This window comes from Oncorhynchus keta, unplaced genomic scaffold, assembly GCF_023373465.1.
Source record: "Oncorhynchus keta strain PuntledgeMale-10-30-2019 unplaced genomic scaffold, Oket_V2 Un_contig_14263_pilon_pilon, whole genome shotgun sequence".
NCBI classification, from domain to species: Eukaryota; Metazoa; Chordata; class Actinopteri; order Salmoniformes; family Salmonidae; genus Oncorhynchus; species Oncorhynchus keta.
Window position 1 is genome coordinate 48,358 of NW_026278638.1, and position 11,302 is coordinate 59,659.

Sequence of the window (11,302 nt, forward strand, 5' to 3'; positions counted from 1 at the left end):
TTCTCTGTCCCCTGGGGAACCCCTCTTTCTCTGTCCCCTGGGGAACCCCTCTTTCTCTGTCCCCTGGGGAACCACTCTGTCCTGGGGAACCCCTCTTTCTCTGTCCCCTGGGGAACCCCTCTTTCTCTGTCCCCTGGGGAACCCCTTTTTTCTCTGTCCCCTAGGGAACCGTCTTTCTCTGTCACCTGGGGAACCCCTCTGTCCTGGGGAACCCTCTTTCTCTGTCCCCTGGGGAACCCCTCTGTCCTGGGGAACCCCTCTTTCTCTGTCCCCTGGGGAACCCCTTTTTCTCTGTCCCCTGGGGAACCCCTTTTTCTCTGTCCCTTAGGGAACTTTTTCTCCGTCCCCTAGGGAACCCCTCTTTCTCTGTCCCTGGGGAACCCCTTTTTCTCTGTCCCCTGGGGAACCCTCTTTCTCTGACCCCTGGGGAATCCCTCTGTCCTGGGGAACCCCTCTTTCTCTGTCCCCTGGGGGATCCCTCTGTCCTGGGGAACCCCTCTTTCTCTGTCCCCTGGGGAACCCCTCTTTCTCTGTCCCTGGGGAACCCCTTTTTCTCTGTCCCCTAGGGAACCCTCTTTCTCTGTCCTGGGGAACCCCTCTTTCTCTGTCCCCTGGGGAACCCCTCTTTCTCTGTCCCCTGGTGAACCCCTCTGTCCTGGGGAACCCCTCTGTCCCCTGGGGAACCCTCTGTCCTGGGGAACCCTCTGTCCTGGGGAACCCCTCTGTCCTGGGGAACCCCTCTGTCCTGGGGAACCCCTCTGTCCCCTGGGGAACCCCTCTGTCCTGGGGAACCCCTCTGTCCTGGGGAACCCCTCTGTCCTGGGGAACCCCTCTGTCCCCTGGTGAACCCTCTGTCCTGGGGAACCCCTCTGTCCTGGGGAACCCCTCTGTCCCCTGGGGAACCCCTCTGTCCTGGGGAACCCCTCTGTCCCCTGGGGTACCGCTCTGTCCTGGGGAACCCCTCTGTCCCCTGGGGAACCCCTCTTTCCCCTGGGGAACCCCTCTGTCCTGGGCAACCCCTCTGTCCTGGGCAACCCCTCTGTCCTGGGGAACCCTCTGTCCTGGGGAACCCCTCTGTCCTGGGGACCCCTCTGTCCCCTGGGGAACCCCTCTGTCCTGGGAACCCCTCTGTCCTGGGGAACACCTCTGTCCTGGGAACCCCTCTGTCCTGGGGAACCCCTCTGCCTGCTATCTGCACCAAGAGGAATCAACTTAATGTCTGTTCCTTTATCTGCACCACGAGGCACCAAGAGGAATCAACTTAATGTCTGCTATCTGCACCAGGAATCAACATGGTCTGCTATCTGCACCAGGAATCAACATGGTCTGCTATCTGCACCAGGAATCAACATGGTCTGCTATCTGCACCAGGAATCAACATGGTCTGCTATCTGCACCAACCATGTGGCAGACCTGGACTGTAAAGGCACAGTGGGATTAAAGAATGTAGCTGACCTGAGAAGTATTTTTTACTGTCTGTTTCCTCAACGTTCCTAAAGTCACAAACACTTAGAAGCCAACTTGATGTTTGATCCAAACGCTTTGATTTGAAATAGTTATGTTTAATCTTTATGTTCTTCAATGTTGTAATATAGAATCACGAAGGGGCAGTAGGGTTGATGTTAAAAGGTGCTCTCCTGTTGTCGCTGTCGGATGAACACTTCTTATCTCCACAACAGAACATTTTCAGGAAATGGGGGAAAACTGCCATATTTTCCCATTAACAATTTACGAAACCTCCAAAATAAAAATAAAAACTAAAATCAATTTCTCGTCCTCGAGTCATGAAGTGTTGAGAGTACACTACGGGGAGTTACCGCTTTCACTTTCTGTAAGCAAATCAAAATAAATACAAAATGGTCAAATTGCAAAAATTGAGTTCCAAGGTTTTCATTCGACAGCATTTCTAAAAACCTTTTCTATCACTAGTCTGTTTATATGCCGCTGTCAACACGTCTTAGCAATAACAAAGTAGTTGTTTTAGTGTGTTTTAAAAAGTTAGCAGCACAAATGTAAGCAGTTCCTGTGGGGAGAATGACGGTTGTATTGGACATGTGCTGATATCCTACAAGAGGCTGTGTGTTAATATAGGTGTAGACCAGAGCCCTATGGCACCCTATTCCCTACATAGTGCACTACTGTAGAATAGTATGGGTCCTTTCTCTTTGCTTTCCTTGTTACTACTCTTGCCTTGTCCATGGATCGCTCAGCTGATACACAAACCTGGGCCGCATGACACAAGGCACACTATTCCCTACGTAGTGCACTACTTTTGGTCAAGACTTTGGTCAAAAGTAGTGCACTTCACTCAAGGAATAGGGTGCCATTTGTGATGCAGGACCCAAATGCATTATAATCACAGTAGCAATCTGGGCCCATAGGGCTCTGGTCTACAGTAGTGCACTATGTAGGGAATAGGGTGCCATAGGGCCTGGTCTAAAAGTAGTGCACCGTATAGGGTGCCATGTAGGATACATCCACATCGCACTCACAATGTCAAAATGTCTCTCTCTGTACATAAGCTCCTCCACTGAAGTGTCTTGTTGTATTTCATATTTATTGAAACTGATTTCACCTCAAGTTGTTCATTTGATTAATTAATTTACATCAAATATAGATTTTCCTTTTCAGCACTAAGTTAGGAAAAAGCTCTGTTTTTGTTGTAAAGTACATATGAAGCTTCATTTACAGGGCAGAATTATTTTAAAATATACAAATTATTATTCTTGTTGATTGTGTCCCAGAGCTCTGGTCAAAATAAGTACACTAAATAGGGAATAGCGTGCCACAAGGCTCTGATCTAAAGTAGTGCACTATATAGGGAATAGGGTTCTATAGGGCTCTGATCTAAAGTAGTGCACTATGTAGGGAATGGGGTGCCATAGGGCTCTGGTCTAAAGTAGTGCACTATGTAGGGAATAGGGTGCCATAGGGCTCTGGTCTAAAGTAGTGCACTATGTAGGGAATAGGGTTCTATAGGGCTCTGATCTAAAGTAGTGCACTATGTAGGGAATGGGGTGCCATAGGGCTCTGGTCTAAAGTAGTGCACTATGTAGGGAATAGGGTGCCATAGGGCTCTGGTCTAAAGTAGTGCACTATGTAGGGAATAGGGTTCTATAGGGCTCTGGTCTAAAGTAGTGCACTATGTAGGGAATAGGGTTCCATAGGGCTCTGGTCTAAAGTAGTGCACTATGTAGGGAATAGGGTTCTATAGGGCTCTGGTCTAAAGTAGTGCACTATGTAGGGAATAGGGTTCTATAGGGCTCTGGTCTAAAGTAGTGCACTATGTAGGGAATAGGGTTCCATAGGGCTCTGGTCTAAAGTAGTGCACTATGTAGGGAATAGGGTTCTATAGGGCTCTGGTCTAAAGTAGTGCACTATGTAGGGAATAGGGTTCTATAGGGCTCTGGTCTAAAGTAGTGCACTATGTAGGGAATAGGGTGCCATAGGGCTCTGGTCTAAAGTAGTGCACTATGTAGGGAATAGGGTGCCACAGGGCTCTGATCTAAAGTAGTGCACTATGTAGGGAATAGGGTTCTATAGGGCTCTGGTCTAAAGTAGTGCACTATGTAGGGAATAGGGTGCCATAGGGCTCTGGTCTAAAGTAGTGCAATATGTAGGGAATGGGGTGCCATAGGGCTCTGGTCTAAAGTAGTGCACTATGTAGGGAATAGGGTTCTATAGGGCTCTGATCTAAAGTAGTGCACTATGTAGGGAATAGGGTTCTATAGGGCTCTGATCTAAAGTAGTGCACTATGTAGGGAATAGTGTTCTATAGGGCTCTGATCTAAAGTAGTGCACTATGTAGGGAATAGGGTTCTATAGGGCTCTGATCTAAAGTAGTGCACTATGTAGGGAATGGGGTGCCATAGGGCTCTGGTCTAAAGTAGTGCACTATGTAGGGAATGGGGTGCCATAGGGCTCTGGTCTAAAGTAGTGCACTATGTAGGGAATGGGGTGCCATAGGGCTCTGGTCTAAAGTAGTGCACTATGTAGGGAATGGGGTGCCATAGGGCTCTGGTCTAAAGTAGTGCACTATGTAGGGAATAGGGTTCTATAGGGCTCTGGTCTAAAGTAGTGCACTATGTAGGGAATAGGGTTCTATAGGGCTCTGGTTTAAAGTAGTGCACTATGTAGGGAATAGGGTGCCATAGGGCTCTGGTCTAAAGTAGTGCACTATGTAGGGAATAGGGTGCCATAGGGCTCTGGTCTAAAGTAGTGCACTATGTAGGGAATAGGGTGCCATAGGGCTCTGGTCTAAAGTAGTGCACTATGTAGGGAATAGGGTGCCATAGGGCTCTGGTCTAAAGTAGTGCACTATGTAGGGAATAGGGTGCCATAGGGCTCTGGTCTAAAGTAGTGCACTATGTAGGGAATGGGTGCCATAGGGCTCTGGTCTAAAGTAGTGCACTATGTAGGGAATAGGGTTCTATAGGGCTCTGGTCTAAAGTAGTGCACTATGTAGGGAATGGGTGCCATAGGGCTCTGGTCTAAAGTAGTGCACTATGTAGGGAATGGGGTGCCATAGGGCTCTGGTCTAAAGTAGTGCACTATGTAGGGAATGGGGTGCCATTTGGGACATATTGTGTTTTGTTTTGGAGATGACTCCAACATTGGGATGCTGCTAGATGATAGGTCTGTTGGTCTGTTGCTTTTTCAGGATAATAATATTTCTACATTTAACAGTTTCAGCTCACATGATAGGTTGCTTTGGTTTTCTAAATAAATGTAGTATGAAAATAATGAATTACTTTTTCTTATGGTGTTTTCGCTCACAAAACAGTGACCACAACATGTACTAGACCACTGGCTGTAATGCAGAAACTGGGGTCTACTTTTTCTGACCACAAAGCTGTTGACGCTTATTCTGTCTGGTAAAGGTCTTATATGTACAGTGTTACTATAGTTACCCTACTATACTGATAGTGGTAGCAGTGAAAAGTATATATATATTTTACCTTTCTTTAACTAGAGAAGTCAGTTAAGATCAATTTCTTATTTTCAATGACGGCCTAGGAACAGTGGGTTAACTGCCTCTTCAGGGGCAGAACGACAGATTTGTACCGTGTCAGTTCAGGGGGGTTTGAACTTGCAACTACTCTATTGACTATGGTAGTAGTGGTCGTAGTATGTTACCAGTGCAGAGTGGATCGGCAGGAATACCAGGTAATAACATGGATATATACAGGGAGTACCAGGTAATAACATGGTTATATACAGGAGGTAATAACATGGTTATATACAGGAGTACCAGGTAATAACATGGCTCTATACAGGAGTACCAGGTAACAACATGGTTATATACAGGAGTACCAGGTAATAACATGGTTATATACAGGAAGTACCAGGTAATAACATGGCTATATACAGGGAGTACCAGGTAATAACATGGTTATATACAGGGAGTACCAGGTAATAACATGGCTATATACAGGAGTACCAGGTAACAACATGGTTATATACAGGAGTACCAGGTAATAACATGGTTATATACAGGAAGTACCAGGTAATAACATGGCTATATACAGGGAGTACCAGGTAATAACATGGCTATATACAGGGAGTACCAGGTAATAACATGGATATATACAGGGAGTACCAGGTAATAACATGGATATATACAGGAAGTACCAGGTAATAACATGGATATATACAGGAAGTACCAGGTAATAACATGGATATATACAGGGAGTACCAGGTAATAACATGGTTATATACAGGAGGTAATAACATGGATATATACAGGAGGTAATAACATGGTTATATACAGGGAGTACCAGGTAATAACATGGTTATATACAGGAGTACCAGGTAATAACATGGTTATATACAGGGAGTACCAGGTAATAACATGGATATATACAGGGAGTACCAGGTAATAACATGGATATATATACAGGGAGTACCAGGTAATAACATGGCTCTATACAGGAGTACCAGGTAATAAAATGGCTATATACAGGGAGTACCAGGTAATAACATGGCTATATACAGGGAGTACCAGGTAATAACATGACTATATACAGGAGTACCAGGTAATAACATGGCTATATACAGGAGTACCAGGTAATAAAATGGCTATATACAGGAGTACCAGGTAATAACATGGCTATATACAGGAGTACCAGGTAATAAAATGGCTATATACAGGAGTACCAGGTAATAACATGGCTATATACAGGGAGTACCAGGTAATAACATGGCTATATACAGGAGTACCAGGTAATAACATGGCTATATACAGGAGTACCAGGTAATAAAATGGCTATATACAGGAGTACCAGGTAATAACATGGCTATATACAGGGAGGTAATAACATGGTTATATACAGGAGTACCAGGTAATAACATGGCTATATACAGGAGTACCAGGTAATAACATGGCTATATACAGGGAGTACCAGGTAATAACATGGCTATATACAGGAGTACCAGGTAATAAAATGGCTATATACAGGAGTACCAGGTAATAACATGGCTATATACAGGAGTACCAGGTAATAACATGGCTATATACAGGAGTACCAGGTAATAAAATGGATATATACAGGAGTACCAGGTAATAACATGACTATATACAGGAAGTACCAGGTAATAACATGGCTATATACAGGAGTACCAGGTAATAACATGGCCATATACAGGGAGTACCAGGTAATAACATGGATATATACAGGGAGTACCAGGTAATAACATGGATATATACAGGAGTACCAGGTAATAACATGGCTATATACAGGAGTACCAGGTAATAACATGGATATATACAGGAGGTAATAACATGGCTATATACAGGAAGTACCAGGTAATAACATGGTTATATACAGGGAGTACCAGGTAATAACATGACTATATACAGGAGTACCAGGTAATAACATGGCTATATACAGGAGTACCAGGTAATAACATGGATATATACAGGAGTACCAGGTAATAACATGGTTATATACAGGAGTACCAGGTAATAACATGGCTATATACACAGAGTACCAGGTAATAACATGGCTATATACAGGAGTACCAGGTAATAACATGATTATATACAGGGAGTACCAGGTAATAACATGGATATATACAGGGAGTACCAGGTAATAACATGGATATATACAGGGAGTACCAGGTAATAACATGGTTATATACAGGGAGTACAAGGTAATAACATGGTTATATACAGGAGTACCAGGTAATAACATGGCTATATACAGGAAGTACCAGGTAATAACATGGTTATATACAGGAGTACCAGGTAATAACATGGCTATATACTGGGAGTACCAGGTAATAACATGGTTATATACAGGAGTACCAGGTAATAACATGGCTATATACTGGGAGTACCAGGTAATAACATGGTTATATACAGGGAGTACCAGGTAATAACATGGCTATATACAGGAAGTACCAGGTAATAACATGGCTATATACAGGAGTACCAGGTAATAACATGGATATATACAGGAGTACCAGGTAATAACATGGTTATATACAGGGAGTACCAGGTAATAACATGGTTATATACAGGGAGTACAAGGTAATAACATGGTTATATACAGGAGTACCAGGTAATAACATGGCCATATACAGGGAGTACCAGGTAATAACATGGATATATACAGGGAGTACCAGGTAATAACATGGTTATATACAGGGAGTACCAGGTAATAACATGGTTATATACAGGGAGTACCAGGTAGTAACATGGTTATATACAGGGAGTACCAGGTAATAACATGGCTATATACAGGAAGTACCAGGTAATAACATGGTTATATACAGGAAGTACCAGGTAATAACATGGCTATATACAGGGAGGTAATAACATAGTTATATACAGGGAGTACCAGGTAATAACATGGATATATACAGGGAGTACCAGGTAATAACATGGTTATATACAGGAGTACCAGGTAATAACATGGTTATATACAGGGAGGTAATAACATGGTTATATACAGGAGGTAATAACATGGTTATATACAGGGAGTACCAGGTAATAACATGGTTATATACAGGAGTACCAGGTAATAACATGGCTATATACAGGGAGTACCAGGTAATAACATGGCTATATACAGGAAGTACCAGGTAATAACATGGTTATATACAGGAGGTAATAACATGGTTATATACAGGAGGTAATAACATGGTTATATACAGGGAGTACCAGGTAATAACATGGTTATATACAGGAGTACCAGGTAATAACATGGCTATATACAGGGAGTACCAGGTAATAACATGGCTATATACAGGAAGTACCAGGTAATAACATGGTTATATACAGGAGGTAATAACATGGCTCTATACAGGAAGTACCAAGTAATAGCATGGCTATATATACAGGAAAGGTAATAACATGGTTATATACAGGAGGTAATAACATGGTTATATACAGGGAGTACCGGGTAATAACATGGCTATATACAGGGAGGTAATAACATGGTTATATACAGGGAGTACCAGGTAATAACATGGTTATATATACAGGAGTACCAGGTAATAACATGGTTATATACAGGGAGTACCAGGTAATAACATGGTTATATACAGGGAGGTAATAACATGGTTATATACAGGGAGGTAATAACATGGTTATATACAGGGAGTACCAGGTAATAACATGGTTATATACAGGGAGTACCAGGTAATAACATGGCTATATACAGGGAGTACCAGGTAATAACATGGCTATATACAGGAAGTACCAGGTAATAACATGGTTATATACAGGAGGTAATAACATGGCTCTATACAGGAAGTACCAAGTAATAGCATGGCTATATATACAGGAAGTACCAGCTAATAACATGGATATATACAGGAGTACCAGGTAATAACATGACTATATACAGGGAGTACCAGGTAATAACATGGCTATATACAGGGAGTACCAGGTAATAACATGGCTATATACAGGGAGTACCAGGTAATAACATGGTTATATACAGGGAGGTAATAACATGGTTATATACAGGGAGGTAATAACATGGCTATATAAAGGAAGTACCAGGTAATAACATGGCTATATACAGGGAGTACCAGGTAATAACATGGTTATATACAGGGAGTACCAGGTAATAACATGGTTATATACAGGGAGTATCAGGTAATAACATGGCTATATACAGGGAGTACCAGGTAATAACATGGTTATATACAGGGAGTATCAGGTAATAACATGGCTATATACAGGGAGTACCAGGTAATAACATAGTTATATACAGGGAGGTAATAACATGGTTATATACAGGGAGTACCAGGTAATAACATGGTTATATACAGGGAGGTAATAACATGGTTATATACAGGGAGTACCAGGTAATAACATGGCTATATACAGGAGTACCAGGTAATAACATGGTTATATACAGGAGTACCAGGTAATAACATGGCTATATACAGGAAGTACCAGGTAATAACATGGTTATATACAGGAGGTAATAACATGGCTATATATACAGGGAGTAACAGGTAATAACATGGCTATATACAGGAGGTAATAACATGGCTATATACAGGAAGTACCTGGTAATAACATGGCTGTATAAAGGAAGTACCAGGTAATAACATGGCTATATACAGGAAGTACCAGGTAATAACATGGATATATACAGGAGTACCAGGTAATAACATGGCTATATACAGGGAGGTAATAACATGGCTATATACAGGGAGTAACAGGTAATAACATGGATATATACAGGGAGTACCAGGTAATAACATGGCTATATACAGGGAGTACCAGGTAATAACATGGTTATATACAGGGAGGTAATAACATGGTTATATACAGGGAGTACCAGGTAATAACATGGATATATACAGGGAGTACCAGGTAATAACATGGCTATATACAGGGAGTATCAGGTAATAACATGACTATATACAGGAGGTAATAACATGATTATATAAAGGAAGTACCAGGTAATAACATGGCTATATACAGGAGTACCAGGTAATAACATGATTATATACAGGGAGTACCAGGTAATAACATGGCTATATACAGGGAGTACCAGGTAATAACATGGATATATACAGGGAGTACCAGGTAATAACATGACTATATACAGGGAGTACCAGGTAATAACATGGCTATATACAGGAGTACCAGGTAATAACATGGCTATATACAGGGAGTACCATGTAATAACATGGATATATACAGGGAGTACCAGGTAATAACATGGCTATATACAGGGAGTATCAGGTAATAACATGGCTATATACAGGAGTACCAGGTAATAACATGGCTATATACAGGAGTACCATGTAATAACATGGATATATACAGGGAGTACCAGGTAATAACATGGATATATACAGGGAGTACCAGGTAATAACATGGATATATACAGGGAGTACCAGGTAATAACATGGCTATATACAGGAGTATCAGGTAATAACATGACTATATACAGGGAGGTAATAACATGATTATATAAAGGAAGTACCAGGTAATAACATGGCTATATACAGGGAGTACCAGGTAATAACATGATTATATACAGGGAGTACCAGGTAATAACATGGCTATATACAGGAGTACCAGGTAATAACATGGCTATATACAGGGAGGTAATAACATGGCTATATACAGGAAGTACCTGGTAATAACATGGCTGTATAAAGGAAGTACCAGGTAATAACATGGCTATATACAGGAAGTACCTGGTAATAACATGGCTATATACAGGAAGTACCTGGTAATAACATGGCTGTATAAAGGAAGTACCAGGTAATAACATGGCTATATACAGGAAGTACCAGGTAATAACATGGATATATACAGGGAGTACCAGGTAATAACATGGCTATATACAGGGAGGTAATAACATGGATATATACAGGGAGTACCAGGTAATAACATGGCTATATACAGGAGTACCAGGTAATAACATGGCTATATACAGGGAGTATCAGGTAATAACATGGTTATATACAGGGAGTACCAGATAATAACATGGTTATATACAGGGAGTACCAGGTAATAACATGGTTATATACAGGGAGTACCAGGTAATAACATGGATATATACAGGGAGTACCAGGTAATAACATGGCTATATACAGGGAGTACCAGGTAATAACATGGCTATATACAGGAGGTAATAACATGGCTATATACAGGAAGTACCTGGTAATAACATGGCTGTATAAAGGAAGTACCAGGTAATAACATGGCTATATACAGGAAGTACCAGGTAATAACATGGATATATACAGGAGTACCAGGTAATAACATGACTATATACAGGGAGTACCAGGTAATAACATGGCTATATACAGGAAGTACCTGGTA

General features: G+C 41.8%; 1 long non-coding RNA gene across 1 annotated transcript; it reads left to right on the forward strand.

The window, feature by feature from the left end:
* The first annotated feature begins 1,159 nt into the window (after window positions 1–1,159).
* Window positions 1,160–4,747, forward strand: LOC127918465 (uncharacterized). Its single transcript, XR_008100104.1, has 2 exons — window positions 1,160–4,379; window positions 4,426–4,747. It is a non-coding gene; the product is annotated as an uncharacterized LOC127918465 (long non-coding RNA).
* The last annotated feature ends 6,555 nt before the right edge of the window (window positions 4,748–11,302 follow it).